General features: G+C 45.5%; 1 pseudogene; it reads right to left on the reverse strand.

Moving 5' to 3' along the window:
* Positions 1-4,833: 4,833 nt before the first annotated feature.
* Positions 4,834-7,553, reverse strand: LOC131759264 (elongation factor 1-alpha, oocyte form-like; annotated as a pseudogene).
* Positions 7,554-16,879: the final 9,326 nt, after the last annotated feature.

The raw sequence follows: 16,879 nt of genomic DNA on the forward strand, positions 1-16,879 counted from the left end.
CCCTGTGCTATACTGTAGTTATCTCTTTTATACGTAGTATCAATAGTATTTATATGTCAATCTCAATCTCCCAATTTACCCCCTCCCCCACTTTCCCCCTTGGTATCTATACGTTTGTTCTCTACGTCTGTGTCTCTCTTTCTGCCTTGTAAATTGTTTCAGATTCCACAGATATGTGTTAATATATGATATTTGTTTTTCTCTTTCCGACTTACTTCACTTCTTAACGAGGAAGGGGAAGAGGCTCGCTCTGATATAAGGACCCCTTATTTGGTCTCTTAAAGCCACAGATAATTTTTATGGATCCTAAGTCTTACAGTCACTGGTTGGGTCATTTCACCTAGATGAAGATAATACATTATAGCAAGAGGAAATCTACCACTTGCCCTTTTTTCCATCATTATAATGTAACTCACTTAACTGGGGCAAGAATGCTGGGTCTTGACCTTCCACTCAACAAGACACAGAGTAGGACTCCATCAGGCCAAAGGGAGGGTAAAGTAGGAAACATCTGGCGTCTGGGCATTAACCAGATCACTAGTTGGGGGTGAGCCAAAGACCCATGAGAGTGGGATATCAGTGGACAGGAACAGACAGAAGTCAGGTGACTCAAAAGTCTAGGCAAGAACCAAAGAGTGAATGGGTGAATTTTCTGGTCAGAAATAGGCTAAAAGTGAGAGGGCTGGGGAATCACTAAGGGCCAAGGAACTCCTAGCTGTCAAGGTCAGGGTCAGACTAGGAGTTCTGAGAGGTGAGGAATCTTGGCAGGAGTAAGGTCAACGTTTGGGTGGGTATATGTACACGCATGGGAGCCAAGAGGTGAGAAAGAAAGGTAGCTGGTTATGGCAGAGGAAAGTAGAGGCTATAGGTTCTTAGGAAGCTGTTTCTATTCATTAAAGCAGAATTAATCCTTCCATGTATATTCTTAGCCTTATTGTTGGACTTGTGTGTGTGTGTATGTGTATATATATATATATAAATGTTACTTCCCCAGCAGACTTTGAGGTTTCCAGGGCAGGGGCTGCAAACTTGCTTACACAGGTTTGGCACACAGTAGGTGTTATTGGCTTTACCTGATTCCACATGCAAGTTTCTTTACTGACCCCCTGAGGTTTCCACATGGATGCTCAAACATATAGAAATGACATCTCTACAATTATCCAGGTCCTTTTTGCCACCATGTCTCTGACAAAAGGGTCATACTGGCTTGCAAAACAGTGGCATAATGTTCCATCAAAATATCCTAATGAAGTAATATTTATTGAGAACTGTGGCAGCCTTGGCCTTGTGCTTATGGTGCTAATCTTAGTCAAAGTTACCATCAATGCAGCTGATTTTGCAAAACCAGCCCAAAAGATGCATCTCTTCTCATCCCACTGGTTATGAGCTGTTCTCTGGTAGCTCCCGGGATTCTGCTCCAGTTCTCTTATTTGAGTTTTTTTTTCTGGGCTGTCAATCTTCTAAAGAGACATGACATTTATTCTTCCTAATTCCCCAAACACTGTGATACAGTGAAAGCACTCTTATTGGCTGTTCTGTCTTTATAGTTTTTGTGAAGAAGGGAAAAAAGGGAGGGAGGGTAGAAAAAAGGAAAAGATCAGGGGTGTATCAAGGGAGAAAAGCAAAAGAAAAAAGTAGAAGGGTGAGGGAAAATAAAAAAATAATAATATAAATCTTGTTGACAGCTTGAGTTTTGCCTTATTCAGAAAGCAGTTTAAATACTTCAGAGTTTCTCTTTCAAGCTAGTCCCCTGTCAGAACTTGAAACAACATCTTTTCTGCCTGGGATACAAGCTGTAGGAAACTGAAGAGACACAAAGACACCAACCTAGATTCTTTTCCTATTTAGGGTGTGTGTGTGTGTGTGTGTGTGTGTGTGTGTGTGTGTGTGTGTGTGTGTGTGTGTGTGTGCGCCTCTCTGTCCCTTAGTAGGGCTATGGCAACCACTTCTGAGTTTGAAAACCAAAGATGAATTCTCTCTTCTTTTCCCGAAACACAAGCTCTGCTTGTAGCTTGTTTTTTCACCGTGATGGCTTAGTGGATGGTACAGAGGACAGTAATTCAGCTATTTATTTTCAGGCCATTGATCAGCCAGGGGGTGAGGGAAGGGAGATGATTAACTTTCTTATTTCTCTGATTGCTTTGGAATTTTGAAGAAAGAAAAAGCATTGTCCTTTTTCCTCTCTATCCTCCTGAACTGCCGGGATCCCGCTCTTCTCCTTTTTCTGCTTTCTGCCTAAGAGTGGCTGACCTTTGTGTCCCAATTCCATGCCCTGTTCCACTAGGAATTGTGCCTCCCCACAGGACGAAGCCTTCTTTTCTGTCGACTCAGCAGGCACCATCAGGCAGGTCTTTCCAGTATCCTTTTCAGTGACTCTTTTAGTGATGCTCCTGACAAAAGATGAAATAAAAAGCTGAAACCTCAGGGCCTAGGAAGAAAAGAAGCAAACTTCTCAACAGTGGGATCTAGAGCTGTCAGAGAATTAGTGTCTATGTTTATGAGTGTGTGTGTGTGTGTGTGTGTGTGTGTGTGTGTGTGTGAGTGTGTGTGTTGGGGGGAGGATGTGGTCACAGAGAATGAAGAGGAGGCTGTGCTTGGATTTTCCTGAGGCTTATTTTTTTCCCGGTGGTTTAAATTCTGCCTCCCTGCCCCCACCTGGAATGGCCTTCTAACCTTCCCTACCTGCCCTTCCTAGCTTCATTCCCTCACTCCAGGATGAAGATGAGGTAAGGGGAGGCTACAAGTACCATGTCACATGGAAAACTTTTCAGTGGATGTCGAGGTGACAGGAGGTGACACAAGGAGAAAGAGGGAGAAGGGAGGGTTGGGATGGGATTACGAGAGTAGATTTCAGACACAAGCCTAGATCTGAATGCCAAGGTTAGCACACAATAGCCATGTAGTCACTTAGCCTCTCTTGTTGCAGCATTGATGTCTGTAAATGGGAATACAATAGATTACGTATCCAGAGCAGTTAGAACGCTGTACATTTAATAAAAGTTCAATAAATGTAGATATTATTAGCATTTACTGCCTGGAGGGCAGGAGCTTTGAAGGAGTGTTTTTTTTTTTTTTTTTCTTAAATAAATTTATTTATTTATTTATTTATTTTTGGCTGTGTTGGATCTTCATTTCTGTGTGTGGGCTTTCTCCAGTTGTGGCGAGAGGGCGCCATTCTTCATTGTGGTGTGCGGCTCTCTCACTGTTGCGGCCTCTCTTGCTGCCGAGCACAGGCTCCAGACGCGCAGGCTCAGTAGTTGTGGCTCACGGGCCTAGTTGCTCCGTGGCATGTGGGATCCTCCCAGACCAGGGCTCGAACCCATGTCCCTTGCGTCGGCAGGCAGACTCTCAACAACTGCGCCACCAGGGAAGCCTGAAGGAGTGGTTTTTATTTGAAGACCCATGAGCAATGTTTCAAAAGGATCATGAAGAACACTAGCCATATGTGCCCTCCACTCTTCTACCACTTCTGTGCGCAAATGAGGGAATAGGCGAATGGGTCGCTTCCCTGTGAGAGGACTTCAGGGAGGTCTAGGGGAGAGGCAGATACACAGTCGTCAAGGATTCCTTTCAAAAAAATCATGCCTTATCTCATCTTCAACTAGATGACCCTCTAGGTCCTCTACAACCTATTTAATCTACAAATAAATGCTGGGGAGGGTGCAGGGAACAGGGAACTCTCCTACACTGTGGGTTGGAATGTAAATTGGTACAGACACTATGGAGAACAGTATGGAGGTTCCTTAAAAAACTAAAAATAGAACTACCATATGACCCAGCAATCCCACTACTGGGCATATAGCTGGAGAAAACTCTGATTTGAAAATACATGCACCCCTATGTTCATAGCAGCACTATTTGCAACAGCCAAGACATGGAAGTAACCTAGTGTCCATCAACAGATGAATGGATAAAGAAGATATGGTATATTTATACCATGGAATATTACTCAGCCATAAATAGAATATCATGACTTTGGCAGCAACATGGATGGACTGGAGGTTATTACACTAAGTGAAGTAAGTCAAACAGGGAAAGACAAATATCGTATGATATCACTTATATGTGGAATTTCAAAAATGATACAAATGAACTTATTTACAATACAGAAACAGACTCACAGACATAGAAAACAAATTTATGGTTACCAAAGGGGAAAGGGGGTGGGGGAGGGATAAATTAGGAGTTTGGGATTAACAGATACTACTATCTATAAAATAAACAACAAGGGCCTACTGTATAGCACAGGGAACTATATTCAGTATCTTGTAACAAGCTACAATGGAAAAGAATCTGAAAAAGAATGAGTGTGTATGTATGTGTTTGTATGTGTGTGTGTGTGTAACTGAATCACTTTGCTGTACACCTGAAACTAACACAGCATTGTAAATCAACTATACTTTAATAAAAAAAGAGAAATATATCTATATGAAAGTGAGGGTGGGTGAGAAGGATGCACATGTTAGCACTGAACTAGCCTATTGACACTGGGATCCTACCCTATGCCATTGCGAATACACTTTATCACATCCCAAAATAATTCCTCTTCCTCCCAGAGATGACCAGCTGGAGATGATTCAGTTCGAGGGTTCAAGGATGGGAAACAGCCCTGGGTGGGAGAAGGAGGTAAGACCCTGAATTGTGTTCACCACCCAGAGCATAAAACTTTGAAGCCTATGAACCTTAAATTAGTTGTTCTTCTACCCAGATTTTCCTCATTAACCTGATGCTTTCCTCCTTGGAAGAAACAAAGACAGCTAGTTTAAGTTTTATTATTAATTTTATCCTGTCAATAGAAGTATCTCATATAGTGGAGGTTGCCGAGGACACATTTCATTTCTTGCTGGCCTTCACTGCTGAACTTGGCTGCAGAGGCTGTCTTCTCCTCCACGGCCTTGATGACTCCAGTGGCCACTGTTTGCCTCATGTCCTGCAGAGCAAAACAGCCTGGAGGAGGAAGGAAGAATGAGATTTCTGTAAAGTGACACTGAAGGAAAAAGGCTCCTTGGCCTCAGTCAGAGGTGCTTTCCTTCCCAGGATTCAGCAGCCATCAGTCCCTGGCTCACCTAGAGGTGGGTACTCAGAGGAGGTCCCCACACACATGGCCTCGCTGGGGACCATCTGCACTATGGCTGCATCAGGGCCTTGGGGTTGTCCTCCAGCTTCTTGCCTAAGTGCCGGTCAATCTTTTCCCTCAGTTTGGCAAACTTGCAGGAGACGTGGGCTGTGTGGCAGTCCAGCACCGGGGAATAGCTGGCATGGATCTGTCCCGAGTGATTCAAGATGATCCCCTGGCAAGGGGAGGAGGATGGAATTAGAAGAGATCAGATGGCACCTGTGATCTGGGGCCAACTCTCGGCCAACCTGTGCCTTCTGTAGAAGTCGGGGCTAATTTCTAAGAAGCACTTCCATCACCACCAAGCACCAAGGCCCGTGGCCTCCCAGGCAGCTTACCTGTGCCACAAAGCTGCTGGCCCTCATGGGAGGCAGGTGGGTGGGTCGTTCTTGCTGTCTCCGGCCACAATGCCACAACGGATGTCCTTCACAGACACGTTCTTCACGTTGAAGCCCACATTGTCACCAGGCAGGGCCTCAGGCAGGGCCTCGTGGTGCATCTCCATAGACTTGACCTCAGTGGTGACGTTGCTGGGAGCAACGGTGATCACCATGCCAGGTTTCAGGAGGCCGGTCTCCACATGGCCCAAGGGCACAGTGTCGATGCCTGTGCAATGGGAAGAAGGGCAGTCAGAAAGATTCTAGACCCACCCAGGGACAACTGGCTTCTGGGGAAGTCCCTTGTCCTGGGGTGCAAGGACCAAGGCACCTACAGGACTGCTGTTTCTTCTGTGTATCAGATAATTTGGAAACGCTGGGGGCTTTACACTTTGTTACAGCTCAGAAGTCAGGATCTGAACCCTGGCAAGTCAGACACCGGACCTCATTCTCAACTCCTTCATTCCTCAAGAAGCCCTGTCACCTCACCTCCAATCTTGTACACGTCTTGCAGAGGCAGCCTCAGGGGCTTGTTGACAGGGCGAGAGGGTGGGAGGATGGAGTCCAGAGCTTCCAGCAGTGTCACCTGGGTGGCGTTTCCCTCCTTTCGCTCAACCTTCCAGCCCTTGAACCAGGGCATCTGTGGGAGGATGCAGAACATAGTGGAGGTGAGCCTGGGGCATTGCTCTCAGCACACCCACCCCAGGACCAGGACCAGGACCAGGACCCACTCCACCCACCCGCACACCCAGCCCGCACTCAGGTCGCTGCTGGGCTCCAGCATGTTGTCGCTGTGCCAGCCCGAGATGGGCACGAAGGCCACGGAGGCTGATCTTCTTGATGTAGGCGCTCACTTCCTCCGTGATCTCCTGGAAGCGCGCGGCGCTGCAGGCGGGCTCGGTCGAGTCCATCTTGTCGATGGCCACGATCAGCTGCTTCACGCCCAAGGTGAAGGCCAGAAGCGTGTGCTCGCGGGTCTGCCCGTTGTCGGAGATGCCCGCCTCGAACTCGCCCACGCCACCGGCCACGATAAGCACTGCATAGTCGGCCTGCAGGACACAGACACCACGGGGTCAAGGGCTTAGTTGGGGGAGGGGGCGCCGGCCGGGCTGGGAAGCCTGCTAGAGTTTCGGGCAGTCCTGGGCCCCTTGAGAAAGCTCGGGGACGGGCTGCTCCCCAGAAGTTGATAAATTCGTGGGTCCCTTGGTTGCTGCTGTGCGCAGAGGTCCCGCCTTCCAGTTAAACTCTCACCTAGTCCCATAAATGAGCTTTTAGTTCCTTCCTCCCAGACGGACCCCAAGTGATCTACTTGTCTGGGCGTCAGAAAACCTGGTCCCTGCCCCAGCCTGAAAGGGGGCCCGTATCTGAGCCTCACAGAGTCTGTCCTCCTCTGGTTCTTTCAGAATTGATGATTGGCATGGATGAGGAAAACCTTCTAAGGCTTATGATAACCCTCCTTCCCAGAGTCCCGGAAATAAAGCCTGAGTTTCCGCCCTTCCTCTGCGCCTGCCCCGCCCCCATCCGAGAGGGACGGCCCTGGGAACAAGGGCTGCTTTACCTGGGAGGTGCCCGTGATCATGTTCTTGTTGAAGTCCCTGTGGCCTGGGGCTTCGATGATGGTGATGTAGTACTTGCTGGTTTCAAACTTCCACAGGGAGATGTGGATGGCGATGCCACGCTCTCTCTCTGCCTTCAGTCTGTCCAACACCCGGGCATACTTGAAGGAGCCCCTGCCCATCTGGGGAGGGGTGGGGAGTGAGTAGAGCGCACTGATGGTGAGCAGACTGACCTATCCCAGGGAATTCAGTGGCGCCTTAGACCTCATGGTGCACCCTGCTGTCTGCGTTGGACCCACCGAGAAGCAGGACATCCATCCCCCCACCCCAGCTCCTAGAGGCCACCACCACGCGTGGGTGCCTTACCTCGGCTGCCTCCTTCTCAGACTTCTCGATGGTCCTCTTGTCGATCCCCCCACACTCGTAGATGAGATGCCTGGCAGTGGTGGACTTGCCAGAGTCCACGTGGCCGATGACAATGATATTGATATGGGTCTTCTCTTTGCTCACGGCGGCGGGATCCTTCCTTCAGTCACTGCTAGAGGGGAGCATGGGGCGGGTGAGGCCACAGCGTTCTAGGCCTACCTCTCTCCTCCCCTCCCCTCTACCCTGCTCCTGCCCAGCATCTCCCTCCCTACTTCACAGCCTAGCCTGGAGCCTGGGACATGGTAGCGTCAACTGAAAAGTAAAAGACTTGACAGGCTCACGCCCTGGCAAGAGTCACGATCCTAGGGCCATAGCTGGTACTTCCAAGCAGTCCTGGCCTAACCATCCTTTCTCCTGTGTGGGCCTTCCCCAGAACATGTTGGCCATTCCCCATCCCTCCCATCCCTCCACTCCACCCCACCGCACTCCCCAGCCCCGGCCCACTTCTTGTACAAGAAACCCTGACACTCTGTAATTTGCAGTTTGTCCCCTGCCCCCTGTAAGTCCCTACCTCCAGAGCAAAAGGAACAAAGTCGATCCAGCAAGAGCTGCAGCAGCTGTGATGGTAGTGAACAGCTGTCTTGCCTCCTGCTTTTATAAACCTAGCCCTGGACCTTCCAAAGCTGACACCAGAGCTGGAACTGGTTGAGGAAATGCTACTCCCTCCCCCAAACTCAATTTCACAGACTTCTTCTCTGACCGATTGGACATTCAGATGAAGAGATGGTGGGTGACTAATGTTCAAAGAGCACTGTTTACACTAGCCAAGACATGGAAGCAACATAAATGTCCATCGACAGATGAATGGATAAAAAAGATGAGGTACAATACAATGGAATATTACTCAGCCATGAAAAGGAATGAAATAGTGCCATTTGCAGCAACATGGATGGACATAGAGATTATCACATTAAGTGAAGTAAGTCAGACAAACATCATATGACATCACTTATATGTGGAATCTAAAAAAATGATACAAATGAACTTATTTGCAATACAGAAACAGACTCACAAGACATGGAAAACAAGCTTATGGTTATCAGAGGTGAAGGGTAGGGGAGGGATAAATTAGGAGTTTGGGATTAACAGATACACACTACTACCTATAAAATAGATAAACAACAAGGTTCTATGGTATAGCACAGGGAACTATATTCAATATCTTATAATAACCTATAATGGAAAAGAATCTGAAAAAAATATGTATAACTGAATCACTTTGCTGTACATCTGAAATTACCACAACATTGTAAATCAACTGTACTTCAATTTTTTTTTTTTTTGCAGTACTCGGGCCTCTCACTGTTGTGGCCTCTCCCTTTGCGGAGCACAGGCTCCAGATGTGCAGGCTCAGTGGCCATGGCTCACGGGCCCAGCCGCTCCGCGGCATGTGGGATCCTCCCGGACCGGGGAACAAACCCACTTCCTCTGCATCGGCAGGCGGACTCTCAACCACTGCGCCACCAGGGAATCCCTGTACTTCAATTTTTAAAAAGCCTGTTTTAAAAATGTGATACAAAATCCAAAATGTATAAGAGGATTTATACATCCCCATCCCAGTCTCTCAGTTCCTCTCCCCAGAGGCCACCACCACAACCATTTTCTTATATATTCACATGTATTCTAAATGTTTTAGCCTCCAAAACCCCATTTCAGAATATCCCCTTGTCCTTTAAGCCTGCATTAAAAACTAACTTTACATATGCTCTTTTATACTTTTGGAGGGAGAACTTCCAGGGCTATAATATCCAATGTGAAAACCTGGAGCTGCAGGACAGGGGTTGGGGGGTAGAGTGAAGCAGCAGAGCGCCCCCTCGCCCCTCCCCCTCCTCCTCCCCACACCCCCACCCCACACCCCCTCCCATGCGCTAGAATGGCCTTGCTCACTTGCTCTCCCTTAGGGGACATTTGTTTCATTTGCTTTCCACGTCAGATCCCCGCCCTCCCTGTAGCGCAGACCACAGTGAAGTAAGACAATGCTGAATTACACTAATACAGTGTGATTAGGAGAAGAGAGAGAAGAGCATACATGCTCAGGAGTTAATGACAGAGAAATGGAAGGAATGTTTCCTTCTGTTTAAGAGCCTGGAGAAAAGGCCTGTAAGGCCAGGAGGAAACGCTCAACTAGAAAGTAAGAGGGTACCAGGGGACAGAGGGTCACCCACATTGGTGACCACAAAACTGAAAAAGTAAGTGCTTTTTCCTCTCCTGTTGCTCCCAAACTATCTACCAATCTTATGTTCTTGCCAAAAGCAACTTCATTCCTTCTGCGTTCCACGTGACATTGTCCTGGTCCGATAGTATAGCCTTTGTTGTCGATTGTTGATTTTGCGGAGAAACCTTCACAGGGCTGCCCAGCCCCAGTTTTGACAGTGTGGTCTGATTTCACTGATTTTATAAGGTCAACTCATTAGAGGCAAGTTGGGGTGCCCCAGAACAGACAAGTAGTCTGCTAAGCCATTCACTTAAAATGACAGTAATAAAAAATTTTAATAAATATCAATATTTGCACCATGGTTTATGATCGCTTTTAACAAGCAATTCTGCGGTGATCTTCAAATGATTTTCTTTAATAGGTGACCTCCCTGTTGTCAGATTTGATCTTGACTCAATGTGATTACGCTACCCCATCACATGTGTGCTGGAGTTAAAAAGCCTCTTGGCTGAGTTCCACAACTGAACTCAAGAATCAGACTCCTGGGACTTCCCTGGTGGCGCAGTGGTTAAGAATCCACCTGCCAATGCAGGGGACACGGGTTTGAGCCCTGGCCCGGGAAGATCCCACATGCCGCGAAGCAACTAAGCCCGTGCGCCACAACTACTGAGCCTGTGCTGTCGAGCCCGTGAGCCACAACTACTGAAGCCCATGTGCCTAGAGGCCGTGCTCCACAAGAGAAGCCACCGCAATGAGAAGCCCATGCACCACAATGAAGAGTAGCCCCCCTCCCCTTGGGCTTCCCTGGTGGCGCAGTGGTTGAGAGTCTGCCTGCCGATGCAGGAGACACGGGTTCGTGCCCTGGTCTGGGAAGATCCCACATGCCGCGGAGCGGCTGAGCCCGTGAGCCATGGCCGCTGGGCCTGCGTGTCCGGAGCCTGTGCTCCGCAACGGGAGAGGCAGAAAAAAAAAAAAAAAAAAAAAAAAAAAAAGAGTAGCCCCCGCTCGCTGCAACTAGAGAAAGCCTGCGTGCAGCAATGAAGACCCAACACAGCAAAAAAATAAATTAAATTAATTAATTAATTATAAAAAAAATAGAATCAGATTCCTTATGGATTTTTATAAGTGGTGGTCACTTCTCTGCATGAGTTGGGATGGAAGTTGTGGGTGATTTAAATTGTAGAATTAGGGCTTCCCTGGTGGCGCAGTGGTTGAGAATCCGCCTGCCAATGCAGGAGACACGGGTTCGTGCCCTGGTCCGGGAAGATCCCACATGCCGCGGAGCAACTAAGCCCGTGAGCCATGGCCGCTGAGCCTGTGCATCTGGAGCCTGTGCTCCGCAACGGGAGAGGCCACGGCAGTGAGAGGCCCGCATACCGAAAAAAAAAAAAAAATTGTAGAATTAAAACCCACTTAAGTAAATGACTAATTTAGGTCCTCCAAAATCTATTTCCAGGCCAGAATTACCTAGATTGGGTCTCTGGACAACTATTGAGTAATTACTCAGTAGACTTTCAACTTTATATTCCACTCTTTGGACATTATCTTATTAAGCCACAAAAAGTTCTTAAAAACGGGTTGTGTTGGGTAATCAAAAGGCTTTATTCACTCTTCAAGACTCAGTTTCTTCATCTGTAAGATGGGGGTGATAATAACTTATTTCTCAGAGTTATAAACAAGACACGTGTATATGTATATGTATGTGCGTATGTATATGTATCTTATTTAAATAAGATCTTGTATACTAAGTGCCTAGCATAGTGGTGTCTGATGTGTTAGCTATTATTATAATTGCCAAACAGCAGCCCCCTCTAAGATTTTCCCAAAGTTCCTCAGTCTGATGTGTAAAAACAGTAGGCTCGGTTTGGTGTTTCCCTATTTTGATGTATCTTTTGCACACTTTACAGGAACCTGCAGATCATGCAGGCAGCATTTACTCAGATTGTGTCTACCATTAAATGATGTTCCCCCATGGAATTCCTTTGTGGGGTTTTTTTTTTCAGTTCTTCTTTACTTATCAATACTCATTGACATGAATCTTTTACAGAAAGGGCTTAGATGGGGAATGGAATGTTCTGTTTACGAGAAGATTAACTTAAAATTAACTCTGAAGCCTCTTTTGTCCAGATCTTGTTGAAAATATTTCCAAATGAACAAGTCCCCTTTTCTGCCCTCAGTTCCATGAACATACAAAGTTCATCTTTCTGTGATGATAGGAGCTCTCGGGGTGCCTGGGCTGTCACTCTGAATGCTGGCTTTTATCATGCAGGCCTGAAAAGGTAAAAGCTGAAAAGCAAGTGCTGGTCACCTTTGCCCTGTGCCAAAGTTGGCACCAAGAGTAACTTTTCACTGGGTTTACGAAAACTGTGTCTTATACGATTTTATATTGTAGGCACTTGATAAATGTTTGTTAAATAAATGATAATTGCACTTTTGCTCCCTCAAATCCTCAGTCCCTCCTGCCACCTCTCTTTTCCATCTTTCCCCAAAATATTTAAGATAGCTTATGAGGACTCCTAAAACATAAAGAATGGAGGAGACATCACTTAAGGATAAATCAATCTCAGCCACTTCTTCCCTTTCCTCCTGCTGCAGCCAAGTTTGTGTTCTGGTGGACCCAGTTCTGCTGCCACTGCCGACTGGACCAGGAATTGGGGAGTGGGGTGGGCAAAGTATTGCCTGGACAGACCTAATCAGACTCTCTCCCAGGAGAGAGACTATTCTCAGTGTCAGTGTGATGGTATTTTCTTCCAGACACCCTCCCTTCTTGGTTTAGTTAGTTTTCTGTTTCATCTATTTAATGAATTTATTTATTTATTTATTTATTTATTTATTTATTTATTTATTTATTTATTTATTTATCTATCTTTTCGGTACATGGGCCTCTCACTGTTGTGGCCTCTCCCGTTGCGTAGCACAGGCTCCGGATGCTCAGGCTCAGTGGCTATGGCTCATGGGCTCAGCCACTCCGCGGCATGAGGGATCTTCCCGGACTGGGGCATGAACCCGTGTCCCCTGCATCGGCAGGCGGACTCTCAACCACTGTGCCACCAGGGAAGCCCTGAATATATTTATTTATTTTTTAACATCTTTATTGGAGTATAACTGTTTTATAATGGTGCGTTAGTTTCTGCTTTACAACAAAGTGAATCAGTTATACATATACATATGTTCCCATATCTCTTCCCTCTTGCGTCTCCCTCCTTCCCACCCTCCCTATCCCACCCCTCTAGGTGGTCACAAAGCACCGAGCTGATCTCCCTGTGCTATGTGGCTGCTTCCCACTAGCTATCTATTTTACATTTGGTAGTGTATATATGTCCATGCCACTCTCTCACTTTGTCACAGCTTACCCTTCCCCCTCCCCATATCCTCAAGTCCATGCTCTAGTAGGTCTGTGTTTTATTTCCCTCCTACCCCTAGTCTCTTCATGACATTTTTTTTCTTAGATTCCATATATATGTGTTAGCATTCGGTATTTGTTTTTCTCCTTCTGACTTACTTCACTCTGTATGACAGACTCCAGGTCTATCCACATCATTATAAATAACTCAGTTTCATTTCCTTTTATGGCTGAGTAATATTCCATTGTATATATGTGCCACATCTTCTTTATCCATTTATCTGTTGATGGACACTTAGGTTGCCTCCATGTCCTGGCTATTGTACACAGAGCTGCAATCAACATTTTGGTACATGACTCTTTTTGAATTATGGTTTTCTCAGGGTATATGCCCAGTAGTGGGATTGTAGGGTCGTATGGTAGTTCCATTTGTAATTTTTTAAGGAACCTCCATACTGTTCTCCATAGTGGCTCTATCAATTTACATTCCCACCAGCTGTGCAAGAGTGTTCCCTTTTCTCCACACCCTCTCCAGCATTTATTGTTTCTAGAGTTTTTGATGATGGCCATTCTGACTGGTGTGAGATGATATCTCATTGCAGTTTTGATTTGCATTTCTCTAATGATTAAAGATGTTGAGCATTCTTTCATGTGTTTGTTGGCTATCTGTATCTCTTCTTTGGAGAAATGTCTATTTAGTTCTTCTGCCCATTTTTGGATTGGGTTGTTTGGTTTTTTTTGTTATTGAGCTGCATGAGTTGCTTATAAATTTTGGATATTAATCCTTTGTCAGTTGCTTCATTTGCAAATATTTTCTCCCATTCTGAGGGTTGTCTTTTGGTCTTGTTTATGGTATCCTTTGCTGTGCAAAAGCTTTTAAGTTTCATTAAGTCCCATTTGTTTATTTCTGTTTTTATTTCCATTTCTCTAGGAGGTGGGTCAAAAAGGATCTTGCTATGATTTATGTCATAGAGTGTTCTGCCTATGTTTTCTTCTAAGGGTTTGATAGTGTCTGGCCTTACATTTAGGTCTTTAACCCATTTTGAGTGTATTTTTGTGTGTGGTGTTAGGGAGTGTTCTAATTTCATACCTTTACATGTACCTGTCGAGTTTTCCCAGCACCACTTATTGAAGAGGCTGTCTTGAATTTATTTTTAATAAAAATTTTTTTTTAGTGGTTTCTGTTCTTAGCAACAACAACAAATCCCTGACTAAAGCTGACCCACAGCTTGGCTGCAAGCTTTCTGCAGGATGTTCAAAGTCAGGAAACGTAGAGTAAGCTTATTTTTAGACAGTAGATCAGTTACTTTTTCAAATCATATGCTTCCCCTCCAGACATCTTTGCAAGTAAAGTATCTCTAAATTTTAAGCAGTGGGTCTAATGCTTAATCTGAAAAACGTACAATAAATATAAAACAGAGTGTCAAAAATAAAAGTTTCAAAACAGAGGCAAGATAATGTATTTATTCTTTTTTTCAGATTAACAATCTGAAATTCCGTGGTGCATTTATTTTGGACACATCCATATTAGTCAGCATATTAGTCAGTTAGTTAAAAGTAACTAACATGCTGTTTAAAAATAAGTTTATCCTACATTCCCAGACTTTTCAGACATCCTGTGGTACCCAACGAGAACACAAAGACTTCACCACTATATACAGTTGAGAGTGTCACGATATAAAACAGAATGTAACCGCTCAAGTAGTGATAATCTTCTCCAAGGCAGATTTATCCTAAATTTTATCCTAAATATAAAATTTAGATTTATCCTAAATATCCTCATAAAAATCTCACCGTTGAACAGAGTGAACAACATCCTCAGCTGCATCTTTACAACAGCGGAACGCAAATTTTATAGTATCGTTTCTTGTAATATCTTCCAATACTGGCAGATGGTGTTACCTCCAAGTGCAATTCAGCAAAAATGCACTTCGAGGGCAGAGAAGACAGTGGGCACGAATCACCCTTTTTGGCCTTGCTTCAGCCAAGCTTGCCATCCTTTGTTCAATTCGTTTCAAGACATATGTATTGAATACCTATTATGTATACTGTGTAAGTTGGAAAAACCTACAATTTTCCCTTCTTCTGTGAGTCTTCTTTACTTTCACACAGCTGACACTTCTGGTCACCAAATGTATGGGGTTTCCACCTCAACAAGTAATTCTCTGTAGGACACCAGCTGGGTGTTCTATACAATTTAACTCAATATTTAACCCTATCCATCTGGAGATGGTGTCAGATCCCACAGGCTGAGGGCTCAGTCCCACAAGAATGTTCCCATCCTCCTTCAGATGCCAATCTCAAGTAACAGGTCCGCAGGTTATCCACAACTTCTGTCTTGGCTACTAATTGGAGGTTCCCACGCCCCCCTCCTCAGGTTCAACTACTTTGCTAAAGCATCTCAGAACTAAGGGAAACACATTTACCAGTTTATTAAAGGATCTCATAAAGGATACAGTTGAACAGCTAGATGAAGAGGTACAAAGGGTAAGGTCTGGGAGGGTCCTGAGCACAGGAGCTTCTGTCCCCATGAAGTTGGGATGTGTCAGCCTCTTGATATGGATGTGTTCACCAGCCTGGAAGCGCTCTGCATCCTATGCAATTGGGATTTCAATGAAACTTCCCCACGTAGATGTGATCTATTATTGACTCCATTTCCAGCCCCTCTGCCCTCTCTGGAGAAAGGGGAAGGGGTTAAAATTCCAAGCTTCGAATTATGACTTGAACTTTCTAGTGCCCAGTGCCCAGCCAGGAGTCATCTGGGAGCCCAGCCAGGAGTCACCTCATTAGAACAAAACATAGTCCAAGTGTTCTGCTCTTATCACTTAGGAATATACATGGGATTTAGGAGCCCTATGTCAGGACAGGGTCAAACACCAAATATTAGAACAAAAGATGCTCCTAGGGTTCTTATCACTCAGGAAATTACAAGGGTTTCAGGAGTCCTGGGTCAGGAGCCAGGGAAGAGACACCAATATATATTTTTATTATCTCAGGCTGTGCTAATTGCTAGCAATGCGTATGTTAATAAGGTAGAGTCACTGCCCTCATGGAGTTTACCATCTGGCAGGGATTAGAGACTTTAACCAAGAGATTGCAACTGTGACAAATAAAAAGCACCTCTTAGGTGCCAGGCCTTCTCCTGGATGCTTTACCTCCATTATCTTTTTTTTTTTTTTTTTTTTTTTTTTTTTGCGGTACGCGGGCCTCTCACTGTTGTGGCCTCTCCCGTTGCGGAGCACAGGCTCCGGACGCGCAGGATCAGTAGCCATGGCTCACGGGCCCAGCCGCTCCGCGGCATGTGGGATCTTCCCAAACCAGGGCACGAACCCGCGTCCCCTGCATCAGCAGGCGGATTCTCAACCGCTGCGCCACCAGGGAAGCCCCCTCCATTATCTTTATTAAGTAGATCTTGTTATGCCCAGTTTAGGGTACTGGCGTTTAGAGAATTTAGAACATTCAGATTTGGGATTTGAACTCAAGTTTGCATGATTTGATAGTCTAGAATCTTATGCTATACAATATGGCAGCCATTAGTCAGTCATGTGTGGGTATTTAAATTTAAAGCAATAATATTAGATGAAATTTAAACATTTAGTTCCTCAGTCACACTGGCCACATCTCAAGTGCTCAATAACCACATGTGGCTAGTGGCCACTGTATTGGACAGTGCAGATATAGGACATTTCCACTAGAACTCACAGAAAGTTCCATTGGACAGCACTGGTCTAGACTCTTAAAAGTCTAGACTCAAGCTCAACTTCAAGATCCTATGCCCAGAACAGATTTCCAAACCCCAGGAGTCACTATAATCAGCATTGTTTCTTTTCCCTGAGCCATGAGTAAAGAAGCTTCTGAATAGGGACTTACCCTGGCACAGTTTTCGAATGTTCCTGATCTTGGACG

The sequence above is a fragment of the Kogia breviceps genome, chromosome 7 (assembly GCF_026419965.1).
Source record: "Kogia breviceps isolate mKogBre1 chromosome 7, mKogBre1 haplotype 1, whole genome shotgun sequence".
In the NCBI taxonomy this organism is placed as follows: domain Eukaryota; kingdom Metazoa; phylum Chordata; class Mammalia; order Artiodactyla; family Physeteridae; genus Kogia; species Kogia breviceps.